General features: G+C 42.9%; 1 pseudogene across 1 annotated transcript in view; it reads left to right on the top strand.

Annotated features, from left to right (window-relative positions):
• The window catches only part of LOC308298078, a 43,293-nt pseudogene extending 26,140 nt beyond the window's left edge, over positions 1 to 17,153 (top strand). Inside the window, exons 12-15 of the transcript in view lie at positions 10,349 to 10,645; positions 16,196 to 16,378; positions 16,663 to 16,798; positions 17,066 to 17,153. The product of the transcript in view is annotated as an uncharacterized misc_RNA (transcript). The remainder of the gene's footprint in view (positions 1 to 10,348; positions 10,646 to 16,195; positions 16,379 to 16,662; positions 16,799 to 17,065) is intronic.
• The last annotated feature ends 3,470 nt before the right edge of the window (positions 17,154 to 20,623 follow it).

The following is a 20,623-nucleotide window of genomic DNA, read 5'->3' as shown; positions in this document are numbered from 1 at the left end:
ATTGAAGACACACAAAGCATATATGATTGCCAGACCCATGAAATGGGTAGGCCTACATAAGCAAATGTCGGTCCGGGTTTTCTATATAAAGGGTATATATGATGATGACATGATGATGACATGCCTACAAAAGGCATGATGTCATAAATGATGATGACAGACAGGGGGTCTGGCACAACCAGGTTGACCTGGTCTAGTTATTTAAAGACAAACAAGGCTTGAAAATTGTCCACAATGTATCTCCCTAAATATATTTGCACCGCTCACTTCGCACGGGTGCGATTTTTTTCCTTGCAAACTGCTAATAAAGTATTCAATCAATCAATCAATCAAAAATATCTACTACTATATAACTACTACTACTATATCTACTACTATATAACTATATATACCCTTGCTGTATTTACTTTATTCACTGGACACTTAATCAGGAGGTGGATCAAAGGGAACAACACTACTTTTACATGGAAAAGCATTACAAGAGATCAAGTGAGTGCTGCTGATTGTATAGTACAGGGGTCGGCAACCCAAAATGTTGAAAGAGCCATATTGGACCAAAAAAAAACAAAACAAGTCTGTCTGGAGCCGCAAAAAATTATAAAAGCCTTATATATCGTCGTTGTTGGGTGGAAACCTTGTATGTCCAAAACTTTGTTTTGTATTTATCATTTAAAAAATGAACTAAACTAGTGAAAACAGCCGATCTACAAGCACACAACGCCTCGCACCGCGAGGCGTTGTGTGCTTGTAGATCTGCTGTTTTCACTACTTTTGTGTGTCAGTCTTGTATGATGAAGCAGGGCTTTGCTTTGCGAAAAAAAAAAAAATGAAACTTGGAGATAAAAGGTTTCTGCCAGACAGTGACGATAGAAAATCGTTAAAACAAAAAAAAAAAATTTCCCCCATCTTTTTTCATTTTCATACATTTTTGAAAAACCTCCAGGGAGCCACTAGGGTGGCGCTAAAGAGCCGCATGCGGCTCTAGAGCCACGGGTTGCTGACCCCCGGTATAGTAGATGGCATCGATACAAAACCGCCTAATACTTGTTACTATTATGACATGATCACCTGTCTGATACCTGTCCTGATATGAAGGAGCTGGTGAGTACTCCACAGAAGAAAAGGGAAGAAGTCAGTGGATTTTTCCATTTGTTATCACACACCAGATCCCACTGTAAGACAAACATAAAGCAGAAGAGAGAACTCCTACAGGATAAAGGATAAACAAGTGAAATGTTAAGTGATGAAACAATAAGAACCGCAAGGTTCCCACAGTTAGTGTCGAAGTGTCGTTGAGCAAGACTCTGAACCCAATTGCTCCAAATGAGCAGGTTCGTGCCTTACATGGTTTCCTTGCTATCGGTGTATGAATGTGTGTGAATGTGTGTGAATGGGTGAACGTAATGCACAATCTCTGTAAAGCGCTTTGGACAAAAAGCCTATTAGCCGATTGACTACGGGTTGTGACTCGTGACTCGTGACCTGTGACGTATGGCTAAGTTGATGATGTAGCTTTGATAGGCTAACTCTGAGGAATACCAGTCGCTTCGCCAAAAATCCAACTCGCCAAATCAACTTGCTAGGACACCTCGCCAATGAGCAGGGTTGTGAACATTGGACTGTCAGTCCAGGAGAATCCAGGAGATTTATTTTTTAGGGGGGGCACGGAACTCCCCAACAGGGGTCTGGTGGTCCTCCCCCCAAAACTTCTTAACAGATATATTTTCCTGTGTTCTGTTGAATTTTGTGCATGTTTGATACTTTTATCAGGCTTGCTTTACTAGCTAGTCCCCCCAGGAATCCGCGGAGAAAAAGTCTTGATTCCGCGGAGAACAATCCTGATTCTGCGGAATTCTGCGGAGAACATTTCTTGATTTCGTGGACATTAAAAAACAACCTGAAATGACCAGTTATCAAGCAGAAAATGATATAGTTCTAACAATAAAGTAAAACCCTTCATGAAATACCTACAATTAATTGTAATTATTGGTTAGAATAATCAAATAATCATTTTTGAGAATATAAATCTAATATTAAATCTATTATTTTTTAATTGCTATTGTTTTTAATAATTACTTTCTGTTGCAAAGACTATATTGTCATCCAAACCATGCCCATAGTAACCACATTTTAGAGGATAGCCTACCTACTACCTAGTATGGGTGTAATATTTATTTATTCTCTTCTGCATTAGCATTGTTATTGCCAGGACCATAGAGGCATAGAGAGGAACTATAGTTCAGGACACAGTTTCTGTCAGGAACGAATGTGGGACCGGACCAATACAGTGTCAGTGCTAACAGGAGGGAAGCTAAGCTATTCCCCAGGCTCTGTATGAGGTGGCCACTGATCAAACCATGTACACATCGTTTTATAATAGTAGTAATAACTACTCCCGCCGCTCTGCTGCCACTTGCGACTGTTATTCCGCGGCCGTCAGAAAAGTCCGCGAATGGCCGTGAAATCCGCGGGTGGTCGCGGATTCCTGGGGGGACTAACTAGCATGGGTACAATTTCAGCCTTAAAATGCCAAATGTAGGCGTACAAATTTGATGACTGAGGCAAAGTAAGACATCCTTAACCAGTAAGACTCCCTAATCGGGAGATAAGCGACCGTCAGGTCGCAGCGTGATTTTAGGCCAAAATGTGTAGGATCAGTGTCCAAAAATGTGTTTAAAAAAAATAGGCCTGACGATCCATGTTGATGAGATGAGTGTATACTGTGTACCGATTTGCGTGATTTTAGGGCAAAATCTGTAGGAGCAGTGTCCAAAAATGTGTTTGAAAAAATCGGCCTGATGGTGGCGCTATATGGGACAGATCCATGTTGATGACATGAGTGTAGACATACTGTGTAGCGATTTGCGTGATTTTAGGGCAAAATCTGTAGGAGCAGTGTCCAAAAAGGTGTTTGAAAAAATCGGCCTGAAGGTGGCGCTATTTGGGACAGATCCATGTTGATGACATGAGTGTAGACATACTGTGTAGCGATTTGCGTGATTTTAGGGCAAAATCTGTAGGAGCAGTGTCCAAAAATGTGTTTTAAAAAATCGGCCTGAAGGTGGCGCTATATGGGACAGATCCATGTTGATGACATGAGTGTAGACATACTGTGTACCGATTTGCGTGATTTTAGGGCAAACATTGTAGGAGCAGTGTCCAAAAATGTGTTTTGCAAGAATAAAATATAGACTATCATTTACTGCCACTTAAATGATTCATGTGCTAGAAAATCTCACTGCCAAGCCATAACGTTGTGAGGCAGCTAGACTTATTGGATAAAGGCTAAGCCAAGGAATGAATGAGTCATATAACAGCCAATCTACAAAATACACATCACAGCAAAATGCATTCATTTTGAGCTTGTAGATCCACACACAACGCCTGCATTTGGTTTTTAACTAAGACTAGCCATCAATATTATTTCAATTCTATTTGATTCAAAAGGAGCTTTATTTGCATGAGAACACATATGTTTATTGCTAAAGCAAGTGTCAAAATAAAATAAAAACATTTGAAAATGGGGAACATAAAGGCCTATACAGTTGGAGGGGGTACAGCATTGTTGTGTAAACATGGTTATGTCACATTGTGTCATTTTATATACAGGGTATAAAGCTTAACAAATAGCAGCATTTTCTTTTCTCAATACGATTTAAATAGTATAGGGTGTGCCAAATGTAGTTCTAAGAGCGGACATTTCTTGGATAAACACAGCCTTACACAGGTGTTCTGATTAGACTATAGCATTAGTTCCATGCAATCAAACAATTGAAACACCTGTGTTTTTAGGCAAGAAATGGCCGCTAAGGACTACAATGACGTAGCCGCTGGCACACACTATAAGAAAAATAAGAGCTACTACTTAAAGGTAGTAGCTCTGTTTCTAACTCTGATATGTGCTGTTTCATACTGTATGTGCAGTAGGTTTTTTTGATTGATTGAATCATTTATTAGAAGTTTGCAATAGAAAAAAGTACAGTTTCATGACAGTACAAATCACTGGTACAAGGTCAACTAAAAGGAGATCCTAGAAAGCCGAGGCTTATTTCCACAGGAACCACACTTTAAGTAGGCCTATCTGATATAACATTGAAAGACAGACAGATAGAACATAGTACTTTATCTAGGATAATATCAGTTTCATAAGCATAATATCAAATACAAAGGCAGAAAAAAAAGAAAAAAAAAGGGGGGGGGGGGACGACATGGGGGCTTAGTCTATTTACAAGTCACGGGTAGCAGATGTCTGAAGGTGACTTTTCATACCAATTTTGAAGGAGGCTAGGGATTTGCTCTCCTTTAAGGCTTGTGGAAGGGCGTTTCACATGTTGATGGTATAGCAGGAGAACGAGTTAGAGCCTTGTTTAGTGTTAAATCTACGTTGATGATGATTAGTGGAGCTGCCTCTGGTGTTGTGATCGTGAACATCCTTGACCTTTAGGAAGTAGTTTGCCAGGTATATGGGTATCTTGTAACCTGACTTGCGTCAGATGGTGGCAGTAGTGCGTAGGCTACCGCTCTACTTTACCATCTGAGATCTCTCGGGCAGACTCGATGTAAGGGGCGGGCCATTTTTTGAAATTCTTTAGCAGGTGATTGGATGTGGCCGTCTCTCTGTCACAGTCTGGGAGTGCCAACTCCAACCACTCATATTGGCCTGTCTGCATCCACGTGGTCTGCAATCAGACTCTATTGGCTCAGAGCCCGCCCGTAGCTGCCGCTGATTGGTCCGGCCCGGGGCTTTACGAGCGCTATCAACTCCCACCGAGAGATCTCAGATGGTAAAGTAGAGCGGTAGCCTACGCACTACTGCCACCATCTGACGCAAGTCAGGTTAGGTATCTTGGAGGTGTAGTGAATCTTGTACACCAGGCCCATTGCAAGATGCTGTACTCTGTCAGCTACTTTGAGCCACCCCACGCTTTCGTGGTGATGATCGGTAAGGTCGGAGGTGGAAGACCAAGCACAACCCTAATTAGTTTGTTCTGGGCTGTTTGGAGCTTTAACTTTAAGGCAGCTGGGGCGTCGCGATACCAGACAAGGACTCCGTAATCAATGAGGGGCCCAATAAGAGCACCTCCTAGTGTCTTTCGAGATTTAATATTGATCAGCGGGGCAACCCTTTGCAAGAAACGAATTCGTTGGTTGACTTTTTTGATTACCTCGATAGGTTAGCCTCCAGGATGCAACCCAGGTAGCAGATGTGTTTTTTTCTTTCTATCACAGTGTCACCTACTTTAATTGTGAAGTTCTCAACTAGGCTAAGTTTCTGACTAGATCCAAAGAGGATACATTCAGTTTTGCCTAGGTGAATTGAGAGTCTGTTGTCATTGAGCCAGGTGCAGATCTTGTTTAGCTCACAGTTAAGGGCCTTTTCAACCTGCAATATGTCTCTGCCTGAGACTAGGAGAGACGAGTCATCCGCGAACAGAAACAGATTGCAGTCACAAGCAGATGACATGTCGTTTACGTATATTAAGAACAACAGTGGTCTTAGTATACTCCCTTGAGGTACTCCACAGTTTACTGGGAGGGGGGGGGGGGGGGGGGGGGGGAGACAGGGTTCCGTTGACTTCCACCATCTGTTCCCTCCCCACCAAGTAAGAGTGCATCCATCTCACTGCTGTGCTGTCAAGACCAATAGCTTTGAGTTTTTCAATTAGAATAGAATGATCGACGGTGTCAAATCCCTTCTGGAGGTCCAGCATGACCATGCCGCAATATTTGCCATCGTGAATTTCACGTTTGATGTAATCATTCAAATAGATGAGGCATGTATCTGTGGAATGGGACTCTCTGAAGCCAGACTGGAATTCCTAGATCAGTTTATTCTCTTCAAGATATTTAGCCACCTGTTCATAGACAATTTTTTCCATTACCTTAGAGATGGAACTAAGGATTGAGATTGGCCTGTAGTTGCCAGGGTCAAGTTTACTGCCTTTTTTGTGCAGGGGGGTTACCTTAGCTAATTTGAAGTCCTGGGGGACATAGCCCTGCTTGATAGATAGATTAATAATGTGGGTAATGATTGGGGCAATGGTGGCAGCTGAGTCTATGAGAAATCTGGGGGCGATTTTGTCATGGCCAGCGGCCTTGTATTGAGGTAGGGGGTGCGCAGTTTTTTAAACACTTCATCAGTTGTCACCGTGGCAAGTTTAAAGTTGTCTTTGCATACCCCAAGGTTCCTGTAGAATTTCAAGATGTGCCTAACACCAAACAGCCCAGATGGAGCGGGCAGTTTATTGACCAGATTTTTGGCCATGGAGGTGAAGTAGATGTTGAGGTTTTTGGCTACATCAAGACTGTCAGTGAGGAGGGTGATGGGAGTTTGGATGGATATGTTGCTGGATATGGATCTAAGTTTAGCGCCACAGCCTAGCTGGGTTTTAAATAGCTTCCATAGGTCTCGTGGTTTGTGGATGTTTGTGGAAGTAGTTTTTTTTGGCAGAATGGATTAAGGAGGTTGTCCGGTTTCTCAGTTTATTAGCCTCTAAACTGACTATTTGGAGTTTGGTTTCAAGGTGTTTATTGGGGCCTTTTTTGAGTTTGTGAGTACATTTGCGTTTCTCAGAGTATTTTTTGTCTCTGAGTTTTATTGATTCACAGATATCCGAATTCCACCATGGCTGTGAGCGGGCTTTAACCCTGACCCTACACAAAGGAGCCACTTCGTCTAGGGTAGCTCTAGAGATGTCAAGTCAATTAACCTGCCCCCCCCCCCCCCCCCCCCCCCCACACACACACACACACACACACACACACACGCGCGCACGCACGCGCAAACGCGCACACACACACACACACACACACACACACACACACACACACACACACACACACGCGCGGTTCTACCTCTGACACAATAGTCGAGATGTAGGTGGCGCGGTCATACTCCCATCCGTCCAAGCAGCCCTCCTGCTGAATGTCGGACAGGTTGATGTCGATCCCCGGGACAAACCCTCGCTCCGAAAAACTTGTGATAACGTCTAGTTTGTATCTGGAGCACCTGCTGAGCGCAACGACGCCCCCCGCTGCCACTTATTTCCTCCCAGGGAATACTGCTGTTCCTCCATTCGTTGGTGAGGTTGGCGCTGTCGGGAATCAGGCAGCTGTGAGCCGGTGTGTCGCCGAGGAACACAATGGACAGACCCGAAAAGCCGTTTGGAATGATGCTCAGGCACAGTAGTAAGAAAACGGTCTGCTGAAACGGTCCCCAGTCACCGAGAAACGCGGTTAAGTCCTCATAATCAGTCATGTTGTTGTAGGCTAAAGGGACAACAGAGCACACTCAGTGCATGGGGGTGGGCTAGTGGTAAATGCAGTGTTTTATAGATGGAGGAGACTGGGAGAGGGGTCGTTTTAAGCGAGTGCTCAGCTGGCTCAGCTGCCTATAGTGTGTGCCAGCGGCTACGTCATTGTAGTCCTTAGCGGCCATTTCTTGGGACAAAACACAGGTGTTTCAATTGTTTGATTGCATAGAACTAACGCTATAGTCTAATCAGAACACCTGTGTAAGGCTGTGTTGTCCCAAGAAATGGCCGCTCTTAGAACTACATTTGGCACACCCTATACGACCCCACTGGGACATGGATGACAAATGACCTATAATCACTGGCCTCTTTTCTTGACAATGGTCTCTCGCTCGCTCGCTCTCTGTCTGTCTGAAAATATGATTGTTTTAAAAAAAGTGGTCTTGTGTCTCACTTTACCCCAGCACCGGAGTGAACTGAGACAGACCAGAGAAATCAAGGGGGTAAAGTGATCCACTTACTCTTTTCACTTAAAACACACACAAAAAAAAAAACCCACATAACTATAAATATATGGGACCATAATTTAACAAAACGCATATCATGGTGATTGAAAGAAGACTTTAAACGGGTGACTGGAAGCATAAAGTATTTATGACAATGTTTATTAAGGTAATAAAATCAAGTGTAAATTTCGGCAAAAAAACATTCAAACCAATTGGAGCATAATACTTTTTGGTACCAGCAGGGGGAAAAACAGTCACTTCCTATATCGCCTCAACTAGCAAGCCGGATACTATACCCTTGAGTAATCCTGGTCTCAATACTGCCTCCCCCTGGCCAGGCCAGCCGGGCGCCCGATGGAGGGGAAAGGAACTGGTTGGAGTAACGTGTTCCTTCCACGCGCTGCGTCCAACCGGGGAAAAGAAGCGGCTTGGACTCCTCATTCATAGAAGGAAGCATGAGGTCAGTCCGTTGCTCTCCCCAGGTTGGTAGAGGGAGTTTAGCGCCCAGGATTCCATTAGACAATTGACCCTGGGTGAAAAAATGGGTAACAAAAATCAAGGGATAAAAAATGTAGTGTATATAATAAGATAATTTATAAAAGTAACACAGAATAGTAACACAGATAAAACCTGTTCATTTTGGACTGGAATGACCATATATGGACACACAAAGCCACTCCTTGGAAGCGGCTTTTACCGCTTCAAAAATTGTGATTGATTGATTTTTTTATTAGACAAAAATGGAGAACAGTACATGGTCAATACAATTGAAATGTAGTACAGTACAAGTACAGTTAAACACCCTGCCTAAAAGGAACATCTCAAATAAGACTTTTTATTGTATGTTCACATAACCGTTCACAATACATCTTGAGCTTGCAGATCGTCTGTTTTATACAGACATCTATATACAGTAGCACATGAGAAATATGTTACAGAGCTTTCATATGAGCTATTATGGTAACTTGTTGAAGGGTTTTTCTCAATATCGCACCATTCCACATCAACGAGAAAGATTCTCAGAAATTGCCCTCTATTCATTCCAAAAGGGGGGACCTAGGTCCCCCCTTTTGGAATGAATAGAGGGCAATTTCTGAGAATGTGGACTAACAGGTTCCACTGGAACCTGTTAGTTAAAATGGGTGTTTGTCCCTATTTGTATATGACCAGCTTAGACCAGCACAGACCAGCACAGACCAGCACCAGCACAGACCAGCACCAGCACAGACCAGCAGTAAAACACAACATGTGCTGGTTTGTGCTGGTGCTGGTCTGTGCTGGTTTATGCTGGTTCATGCTGGTCTGTGCTGGACCAGCACCAGCACCAGCACAGACCAGCAGCAAAACACAACATGCGCTGGTTTGTGCTGGTGCTGGTCTGTGCTGGTCTATGCTGGTTCATGCTGGTCTGTGCTGGACCAGCACCAGCACCAGCACAGACCAGCAGTAAAACACAACATGTGCTGGTTTGTGCTGGTGCTGGTCTGTGCTGGTCTATGCTGGTTCATGCTGGTCTGTGCTGGTGCTGGTGCTGGTCTATGCTGGACCAGCAGCAGCACCAGCACAGACCAGCAGTAAAACACAACATGTGCTGGTTTGTGCTGGTGCTGGTCTGTACTGGTCTGTGCTGGTCTATGCTGGTTTATGCTGGTTCATGCTGGTCTGTGCTGGTGCTGGTGCTGGTCTGTGCTGGTGGACCAGCATGGGACCAGCACAGACCAGCATAGACCAGCACCAGCACCAGCACAGACCAGCATGAACCAGCATAAACCAGCATAGACCAGCACAGACCAGCATGAAAATTGTGCTGGTCTCTGCTGGTTTTTCTAGCAGGGCTCTAGAATTATACTGCAACCTCCACTGCCATCACCCTGAAGTCTTGACTCCGTCCCACAGGGGTACCATGCTTAAGCCCTTTGCACACAGGACAGTTGCGTTTTTTTCGTTTGCTGCATGAATAAAACGCATTGGATTTGGTGTGCAATGCTGTGCGGAATCGGCGCTGCGGATCCCAAAAGGAGTCATAGTGATGAGTTTTTTACCGCATGCGACAAGACGCACGAATCGAACTGGGTTCGATCGAGAAAAAAACGCACGGCGGCAGCCACTCGTCGCACGGCTAATTCGGAGCCGGTGTGCATGAGGTCATAGAGAAGCATTGTTTTCTTTTCAAAAAATTATATTGTCCGTTTTATCCGTGCGGTTAAACGCGCCTGTGTGCAAAGGGCTTTACTCAGGCACTGACTGTACTTTGGTCAAAGCAGGAAAATGAGGTGGGTTTGGTCACTCACTTCTAATGACTAACTTTGCCCTTGGCATAACTGTCATTGGTATTGGTTGGTATATATATTAGGTGGAACACATAACCTGTGCCATACTGCACCTGGAAGGTTCTCAGCCTCAGTCTGGCATCTGGGAGGATTACAGAGGTTTGTTCGGTTCTAGATTGAGTTTTTCTTTTTCATCCAAGAGCTTTTCTCTTTCGTTAACAAATGGGAGAATACGATGAGGCCACGGCCTTCCTGGGGCAGACTGGCCCTTATTTCTGGAGGATGTTTTTCCTTGTAAATACTGTTTTCCTGGCCCCAGGACTCCATTGCATAAATATCGTATTTGTCGCCGCCACTCCAAAACACCACTGTTTCATTCCCGAAGCCAACCTGAGTGCGGCGTGGAGGAAGGCCATCATTCCCATAGAGGTGGTGAACGGACAGCAGGAGCAGAGCCGATGCCAGCGCTACAGGCTGGATGAGGTCAGGAACCTGTCTGCTCTGGGCTACATCCCCGGTCAGGATGTGAACCTCACTGAACTGAGACAGGAGAGCTGTGTGGACGGATGGAGCTATAGCCAAGACATCTACCAGTCCACCATAGTCGCAGAGGTCAGTGTGTGTGTGTGCTGAAAATGTTAAAGGCCCAAAACTGCAAGTGTACCAAGTTTCATAATTTTATATAAAAAAACACCGGACTATTGTTGACTATTGTTGATGATGTTGTACATGATATAGTAATCACTGACCATCAAAACTTAGGTTTAGAGTAGACATCACCTATTCTGTATTATCATGTTTGGTTCAGGAGTTACGAATCTTATGATGCAAAATACATTATTCGTTTTTTGCGATGGCTCCATATCTGAAAATGTTCAGGGCCCCAAACGGTACAAGTTTCACGCTTTATGAAAAACGGAACGATTTTCGTCTAAATCCACTGGACTAACAGATTGCAGCCTGCCTGTCTGTGTGTGTGTGTGTGTGTGTGTGTGTGTGTGTGTGTGTGTGTGTGTGTGTGTGTGTGTGTGTGTGTGTGTGTGTGATGCCAAAAAAAGCAGCTAAACGGCTTGCAAAGGTCTGTGTAATCTCTTCTACTATCGTTAGTCGCCAAATATGGCGAAGGTGTTTTTACTTGTACCCTTGAATGGTGTGTGGTTATTGGATATTTGTCCAGGATTTGCTGACTGTTTGTGTGTGTGTGTGTGTGTGTGTGTGTGTGTGTGTGTGTGTGTGTGTGTGTGTGTGTGTGCGTGTGTGCGTGTGCGTGCGTGCGTGTGCGTGTGTGTACTTGTATTACTATACTTGTGGAGGCCAAATGTCACACAAGTATAGTAAAATTATTAAGTATGAGAAATCGACATTGTGAAGACACATTTCCTTCTCACAAAAGAATGGTTATGATGTTTTAGAGGTTAGCTGTGCCAATATTGCGTATAGGCAAAATAGCCAATATACAACCAGTGCGACCGTCACATCGCATACACAAACTTTAGAAGCCAAACTTAGCCAATCAGGAGGGAATATGGGAAATGGGACAGGTCCATGTTCCTTGTAGTTTGGCAGCCAAGGAGTGTGTGTGCAAAGTTTGGCATGGAGGGGCAACGGTGGCGGAGATATGAGTAGGGCAAAAGTGTGACGTGTCGTGTGACGGACAGACTGACTGACTGACTGACTGACTGACTGACTGACTGACTGACTGACTGACTGACGGACAGACTGACAGCCAGTGGAGGTTTTGATGAATAGCCGATCTACAACCAGTGATGTGCTGTGAGTTCAGATGTACATGTATCTCTGTGTGTGTGTGTGTGTGTGTGTGTGTGTGTGTGTGTGTGTGTGTGTGTGTGTGTGTGTGTGTGTGTGTGTGTGTGTGTGTGTGTGTGTGGGGACAGGTTTTTATTACTTTGTGGAAAAATTGGAGAAATAGACATTGTGGGGACCAAATAGTAGGTCCCCAGTCCCCACAACGGTTTTGGTTAGGGTTAGGGGTTAGGTTTAGGGATAGAGGTTAGGATAAGGCCACAGGAAATGAATGGAAGTCTATGTAATGTCCCCACAACCTATGTAAACCAAGGGTGTGTGTGTGTGTGTGTGTGTGTGTGTGTGTGTGTGTGTGTGTGTGTGTGTGTGTGTGTGTGTGTGTGTGTGTGTGTGTGTGTGTGTGTGTGTGTGCGTGCGTGCGTGCGTGTGTGCGTGCGTGCGTGCGTGTGTGTGGCAGGTGTGGGGGCATGTGTTCACTACTTGCATAAGGAATTGTTGGTTGTGAGAGAAGATCAAATCATCTGGGTTCCTTTTCCCCCTCCTCTCCTATCCAGTGTCAGTGTTGCTGTCTTTCTTTTTTCTTGTGTAAATGAATCACCAGAATGATCTCTCCTTCTCTCCTAACAGTGGGACCTTGTGTGTGACAATCAGTGGATGGTTCCGGTAGCGACCTCAGCTCTATTTGTTGGCTTCCTGTTTGGGTCCTTAATCTCTGGACAGTTGTCTGACAGGTATTTATTTTGTTAATCTTTTTTAATTGAAAATCGCCTAAAACACAGTTTCTTGTATTGCTGCAGTGCCTTACAAGATGTTTTCCATGATATTACATTGCCTGAGTATTAGAGTGTTGCTTCAAGAAAATATTATTTTGATGCAAAGAACAAAATTCTGAAAAACTCTTTTGGTACAAACAGGAACAATGCTCCATCTACTGTTAAATAATGGATTTGCATGACAGAAGGTGGCAATGCTGTAGACTGGTAAAAAAAGACCGCACAACACCACCCCCTGGCGGTGTAATCCTAAAACGAAGTGTGTGATAGAGGCTGGCCCACCAGGCTAGCAAAAGTAGCAATGCAGTGGATCAAATGCTTAAAGATGGCATCGCCTATTCCTGCATTCATGATGTCACCACCTTTGCTATAATCCTGTGATGAAATAACCTTTTTTTTTCTTTTTTTTTTTTTCTTTTTCATATTCCATTCAGAAGTTTGTTGGGGTCCCTATTTTGGACATAACGTGTTGACACAACGTGTTGAAATGACACCAGACATGTCCACAGTTCCAGTCGAAAATGGTTAATACAAATTGCTTTGTTGTCAACAATTATTTCTGTTCCATGTAGGTTTGGGAGGAAAAAGATTGTCTTCTTTTCAATTGGATTTCATTGTTTATTTGGCGGGCTTCTGGCCTTCTCCAACTCATGGATGATGTTCTGTGTCGTCAATTTTCTTGTTGGAGCCTCCCAGATATCTGTATGCGTCTCCTCATATGTACTTGGTAAGTACAGTAAAATATTCCTCATTCCCTCTTCTAATTCCCTCATCTATCACCCAATCACCTGCATATTTCACATTACTGACTGTTCTTGTGCTATGACCAGTGGTGGAAAAAAGTACTTAATGTTTGACTTAAATAAAAGTATCAATACTGCAATGTAGAAATACTCTGTTGCTTGTAAAAGTCCGTTATTCAAAATCTGCGTATTGGCACCACAATGTACTTAACATACCAAAAGTAGAAAGTACAGAATGTCCCACATAAGAGGGGGCACGGTGGCGCAGTGGTTAGCGCTTTGCCTCACAGCTAGAAGGTCCTGGACGCTGTGGGGGCGTGTTCTCTCCTCCGCGTCATCAACACCCACACCCTAGATGGGGTTGGCGATAGGGCCTTTCTGTGTGGAGTTTGCATGTTCTCCCTGTGTCTCCTAGGGAAGATGCCCTCACAAAAACATGCAGTAGTCCTGGTTTCTATACTACCTCCCCCTAGCCAGCCAGGTGCTCCCCAATTCCCCTGGCGCGGCAGGGGGAGAGCGGAAACCAGGACTACAGGTTAGGTAGTTGGCACTGGGTGAGAAAATGGGATAAAAATTGAAAAACAAAAAAAAAATTATAATAATAAAAGAAAATGTCCCACATAAAATGTATAAAAATGCAACATATTTTGAGACATTACAGAAATCAATAGGGCTGAAATGTTTTATAATAATAATCAAAATCTACAAAGTAACTAGTAACTAAAGTTCTCAAATAATTGTAGTGGAGTAAAGCATATTTTCCTCTGAGTTGTACTGTAAGTAACTAGTAACTAAGGTTTTTAAATAATTGTAGTGGAGTAAAAGTATAATATTTGCCTCTGAGATGTACTGTAGTGGAGTAGAAGTAAAAGAACAATGTATATTTTGTAAATTTGACATGTTCATCACAGAAGAATCTTTAGGGCCGGAGAGTTTCAGGTGGATTTCAAATGAAAATGTAAAATGGTTCAAAATGACCCAAACAGAATTTAAGGGTCAACTACAGTACTTGAGGTGAAGTTGATTCCTCATCATTCAGTCTTGATTATATTGTCTTCCACAGGGACAGAGGTGCTGAGTAATTCTATGCGTGTGCTCTTTGCAACCCTGGGGTCCTTTCTCTTCAGCTGCATTGGGTCCATGTTGTTGCCCGCGATTGCATTTGGCATGAGGGCATGGAGGACTCTTCTTATCATTCTCTCCTTGGTGTCTGTCGCTTACATCCCATTGTGGTGGTAAGTTCCTGGCCATGCCCACTGTGGGTCACATATCTCCTGTTATAGCTGATAAAGTCAACACCCAGTAACACACATTTTTGTGCAGGTTGCTCCCAGAGTCTCCTCGGTGGCTGTTCGCTCAGGGCAGAATAAGGGAGGCTGACGCCATACTGAGGTATGCAGCCAGGAAAAACAAGGTTGAAGCACCACTGGTCATCTTTAAAGAGGCAGAGGTAAGGTCCATTATGCTTGTTAGTGGAAGAGTCCCATGAAATCTTAGCTTCTTTTTCAATGATGAAACTAATCCTGTTAAATGTCTTGTTTGCACTACTTTATAGAAGGAGGTTTCACTGACACCAAAACAATACACCTTCCTTGATATTCTGAAATCCAGAAACATATGCTGCGTCACACTGTTGAGTATGTTTTTATGGTGAGTCCTTAATTCCAGTCCCATCTTTCTGATTACAGAGAAGGTTTAACATTCACAAATATTCTGATTAGAGAGGAGGTTTAACATTAATACATATCTGCATTCTTAAATATTCATGTTCAGTAAAAAAAAACAACAAAAAAAAAAAAACATTATGCTAAAAATGAATTAATATTTAATTAATGTGCTGGTATCAACAAACAACTAATGCAATTAACTTTTTCATATTTATTTTTATTCTCAAGGGTGGCAATTAACATGGGCTACTTTGGACTCACCTTGAACTCTACTAATCTAAGTGGAGATCCCTTCTTAAATTGCTTCTTATCAGTCGCCATTGAGGCCCCTGCTTATATTGCAACTATATGGCTTTTGAAGAAATATCCCAGGAGAATAATGCTGTCATCATTCTGCTTCACCGGAGGAGTTTTTCTTCTGCTTATCCAAATTGTCCCCAAAAGTGAGTCTAATTTTGTGTTACATGAAACCCACTAATCTCACAAAAGCATCAATCTGCATGATGGCTGTATATAACTTTTTAACTTATCTTGTATTAATTATTGCCATTGCTAATAAAAACATAATCAGCCACATATTTGTCCTGACCAGGCGTCTCAGTTCAAGGTAATATGCACCCTCAAACAGAATCAAGGTTCAAGGTACTTTTTGCCCTGGACCGTTCGTGGAAAGAAGCTTTTTTGCAGTCTGTTGCTAGTAGCTTTGTTACATGCGGCAACATCTTGAACAGACTGTGGTTGGAATGTTGTAAATCTTTGATGATTCTCTGGGCTTTTTTGACACAACGTTTGTCGTGCAGGGTTTGGATTGGGGGGAGATCGCATCTGCTGATGCGTTCGGCTGTCCGTCTCATACAGTATCAAAGTTATTACTACACATTACCATCCGCCTTCATCTTTCACAATCCCTGTTCTGCAGTGCAGTTTTACATGACAAACGTAATGTTTTAGTATACAAAGTTATGTATTTAGTTATAACGCAAACACACGCCAGAGAACAATGTTTTTTATTGCTTTCCCACAGGGAAATAAAAATAAATGTCACTAAAATTGTTGCTTGTCCCATTTAATTACCTAAATAACATTTAAAGCCATCGATCCCATGCTCATTATTGGTGTCACTTTTACCTTCACACACCAGCAAAGATTCTACAAAATGGGTGTCACATCTTGTCCAATGGTCTCTATCTAATTTCGGAATTAAATCTCTCCACTGCAGCCCATCGTGAAATTGCTGTGGCTATGGAAATGATTGGGAAGTTTGGCTTCACCATGGCCTTCAGCACCGTGTACATCTACACAGCAGAGATCTACCCCACTGTGATCAGGAACATGGGCATGGGTGTTTGTGCTTCAGCTGCCCGTATAGGTGGCATCACAGCTCCTTACATCCTCTATTTGGGTATGTATTGTCAACATATTCTCACATTTAAAGCGTATGGAACACCTGAGACTCCTGTATTGGAGCCACTGAAGAGGTACAGTATACCAGGCTGTATACTGTATAGTCACTGCTCATACTTTCCTTTATATTATACCACAGAATTGAACAATAAAAGTACCTAAGCCGCTGTTTCCCAAACAGTTGGTCAGGAGCATTTGTGGGTGTGAGTATATACCGTGCCCTCTGGAAATGTATTGTTTTATACATCACCCAATGGTTGCATTGTATTTGTGTGTTCACAGGTGCTTACAGTAAGTACCTACCATACATTCTCATGGGAAGTCTCACTATCGGCTCATCTGTGGCTAACATCTTCCTTCCTGAGACCCTCAATAAGGACCTTCCAGAAACACTGGAGCAGATGCAGAAATGTCAAGGGTAGGTTCAAATCCCCCAAAGTTACTACAATGTACTTCATTCCCACCGATTCACAAGCAGCCTCTATGACAGGGTTTCTCAAAGTGGATGCCGTGATACGAGTCCAGGACAGGATGCTTTGATAATATTTGGAATTTGTCAATGTCACTTCCGTTCAACCAAACTCACAGTGGTATATAAACCCAACTTGAAAAAATGGCGGTGTGCATAGTTTCCAGTAACCCACCCTCCCTCCCTCTTCTTTGCTACCTCTATCTTGTTCTACAGGTTCCCTGTGGGGTGTCTCAACCTACCTCAGCAGAGGGGGAAAACAAAGGATCTCAATGGAAATAAGACGTGTGCCATGGTCCTCTAAGCAAAAGTATCTGGGACCACAACCCCCCTCGGAACATCCCTCCTTGGCCACACCTGCCTCTTCCAGTGCTCTTGACCATCCAAGCTGCACACTCCTCACTTGCGTGTAGTGCTGACTTTAGATGATCACGCCAGCACCCCAAATGTCATTCTCGTGCCCATGGCCATCTAAGCCGCACACTCCACGCTTGCGTGTAGTGATGACCTTAGATAACCATTTCGCACTCAGCATTTTGGCTGTTTATGCTGCACATCCCATGCCACGCATGCGAGGCGCCCATCAACGACCATACTCTTGGGTTTATATAATAAACAACCTTAAACCTATTTTTGTCTGATGCTTGGTCTCGCCTAGTGAAACGTCAAGTATAACGTTATTTTATATCTGTCATAATCGAAACAGATGTTCTTTCAAGTTGTCCTCATGACATGCTATATTTTAGGGAGAAATATTTACATATTTTATGTCACGTAATATGACATAAATGTAAGTGCTGTAAAGTAACAATGTAAGTCATGGGTGCCGTGGATGAAAACATAATTTACAGGGGTGCCCTGAGCCAAAATGTTTGGGGATAACTGCTTATTGTGGACTCGCTTTAGCACAAGTTGTCCCATGACATTTTTTGGCACCCTATTTCTTCCACATTTTTAGAGCTACAGATTTTGTTAAAACTTCAACTTGTTCAGCTTTACACAGTTATCTAGTCTTATGTGCTTGTATTTTTCTCATTACAATCTTTTCTACTTTTCGGGATTAAAAAAAAAAAAAAAAAAAAACTGTTTCCTAGTGAATTCCTATAGGAAATTAATTCTGTTTTACTATTTATATTACTGATTGTAATATAAATAATAGAACATTACATCAGCATGTACCACACAGTTCTGCATGAGTTCAATGGACCTTTTCCTGTAACCTCTTTTGTAAACCCAAAACCCCCAAAAGTCCATTGAGTTCAATGGAGGATTAGTGCGAGCTTGAGGATTGGTTAAGCTTGCCCACTGATATATATATTATATACAATGTTTCCAACCAACCTCAATGACTTCACCATCTTCAATCTATCTTCATATAATTGGTCCTAACATGGCACCATTTATGTCTATTCAGTCTGTGTCTCAGAAGAGGGCTGTGGACAGTTCAGAAACCTGCCTAACATTGACATCATCGGTAGGCAAGATTGATCATTTCCAACAAGTTTTCTAAAATATATGTTTTGTTATTAATTAATACAAGAAGCTTCTGTTCCAGTATACTTTCCATGCAGGCAGAGAAAAGCTGTCGTTTCTATATGGGGCATAGCAGTGGGCCTGGTTTACTGCTGCCACTAAAAAAGAAACGGCCAACATGTGGCCCCCACCTTCACTTAATGCGGCCCTCAGGTTAATACCAGAATACTGATATATTATCTGTAATTCCAAACATGACTTTCTTTAATTCCGTCAGTGTATCTTAGTAGCTTAACACATTGACCGCCATTTTAACATACCTCCGTACTCCCACCTGCCATTCGTCTCCATAGACTTCCATGTAATTGGGTGTGCACGGATCATGCACACCCATGCCTAGATAATGCACCACGTGTGTCCACATTGCTCACAGCTTTCAAACAAAAAAATCCGAATGGAAATCCGTTCAGGCATTCATGAGATAACAGCCACTATGTTTAACAAAGATGGCTGCCAAAATGGCTGCCATGCTTGAAAGATGGGGTTGCTATGGGGGTTAAACATGCAATTTCGCGATTGCTATCATGCCTACTCCATTTTTGGGGGTCAAAAACATTTTTTGAAAAAAAAAATTTTTGAATTTTTTTTTTTTTAAATTCTCGGGACTATCGGGCCTGGCGGGGAAAGACATTGGAATAATCTCGGGACTATCGGGCCTGGCAGGGAATGAGTTAATGACAAGAATAGTAGTATTCAAATATATTGTTTTATGTCCAATGTATTTAGGTTCATGAAGTTAACATGAGTATATAACTAAATGCGTTTGAAATTGAATCAAAATGTTACATTTCAGGATTCCAATTCAAAAGAGGCAAAAATAGCCGATCTACAAGCTCAAAACGCATCGCAGCGCGATGCGTTTTGAGCTTGTAGATCTGCTATTTTTGCTTCTTTTGTATGAGATATGACAAAGTAGGACGTAGCAATATGCAATGTGGCCCTCTGGAGTGAAGGTGGAAATATAGTGGCCCTCGCCATCATCAAAGTTGCCCACCCCTGTACTACAGTATACCTTTGTTTAGTGTTTTTTAAACAAAAATAAAACAAATGCCAACGTGGCAAAAGGTTCAAATTAACTTCAAGTGAGCGGCTTGAACTAAGTTTTAAGAGCACAGCTTTGCACATCAACGACTTAAAGACATCTACATTGTTGGTCACAAAACAAACCAACAGGGCAACACACTATAGTTCTAGGGAAACTTTATTTCTTTCTATACTAACTAGGGTAACCAAAAGTTTGACGGCTTTCTTCGCCCACAGTTTTTGCGCCACACACTCGCGCCATATGTCAAATCGACCGGCTTCATCAGGAATCGTGTGCTATGATTTTGCTAAGAGAAAAGTTGTATAGTTTAATTGATATTAATTTATTAGTGAATTAATTTTCCCCATTGACTTATAATGGGAATCGCAAAAACTCACATTCAATAATTTTTCTCTCGCAAACCATAGGGGCTACAGTTTCAGAACTTGGAGAGGAGGTTCAAAATGCATACAAGGATTAACTGAAAAATAATTACATCATTTGGCCTCATGGTGGCGCTATAACAGCTCACTTTACGTTTTGGCCTATAACTCTTGAACCGTAGGTCGGAAAATTAAAATTATTTTTTCCCTGGTTTCCTTGGGTCATGACGCATCTACCCATATAGGCCTCGCCCATTTGCGTCAGGATAGATTTTCCGCCATTTTGAATTTTCTTCATAACACACTTTTTGCCTCTTTTTCCACATATTTTCTCCAAATGTCACAAAAATCGGTACACAAGATCTCTGGTCCCATGCGATAAACATATTCAAGCGATATTTCGATGGTCCATACCGTTCGTCCGTAACAGGCTTCCAAAGTTAGCGGGAGGGGCCCGTTTAGCAAAAAATAGCCATAAATCACGAACGAAATGTCCAGTCAACATCAGATTTTAACCACAAGTCGCGGGTGGGATATTCACCGAATCTCCAAAAGCATTTCCCCTTCGACCCATAGGGGGCGCCACAAACGCGCAAAACGTAACAGTTTCATGCCAAAACACGTTTTTCAGGGTGGACGACCCTCTCAAAACGAAACACAAACGTTCTCGGGGAGGCGCGTCACCCGCCGCTCGCGCCGGGGCGGGGCGGGCAACCACACTCGCAATTTCCCAAATTGCACATTTTGTTACACCATAGTGAAAACTGCATTCATGATCTGGAGAGGGCACTTTTTTATGGGTAGCCCCCTTTTATGTCTATGTGTGCACTGCCT

This window comes from Nannobrachium achirus (genome assembly GCF_963921795.1).
Source record: "Nannobrachium achirus genome assembly, chromosome: 14".
NCBI classification, from domain to species: domain Eukaryota; kingdom Metazoa; phylum Chordata; class Actinopteri; order Myctophiformes; family Myctophidae; genus Nannobrachium; species Nannobrachium achirus.
This window is presented reverse-complemented; position numbering and strand designations above follow the sequence as displayed.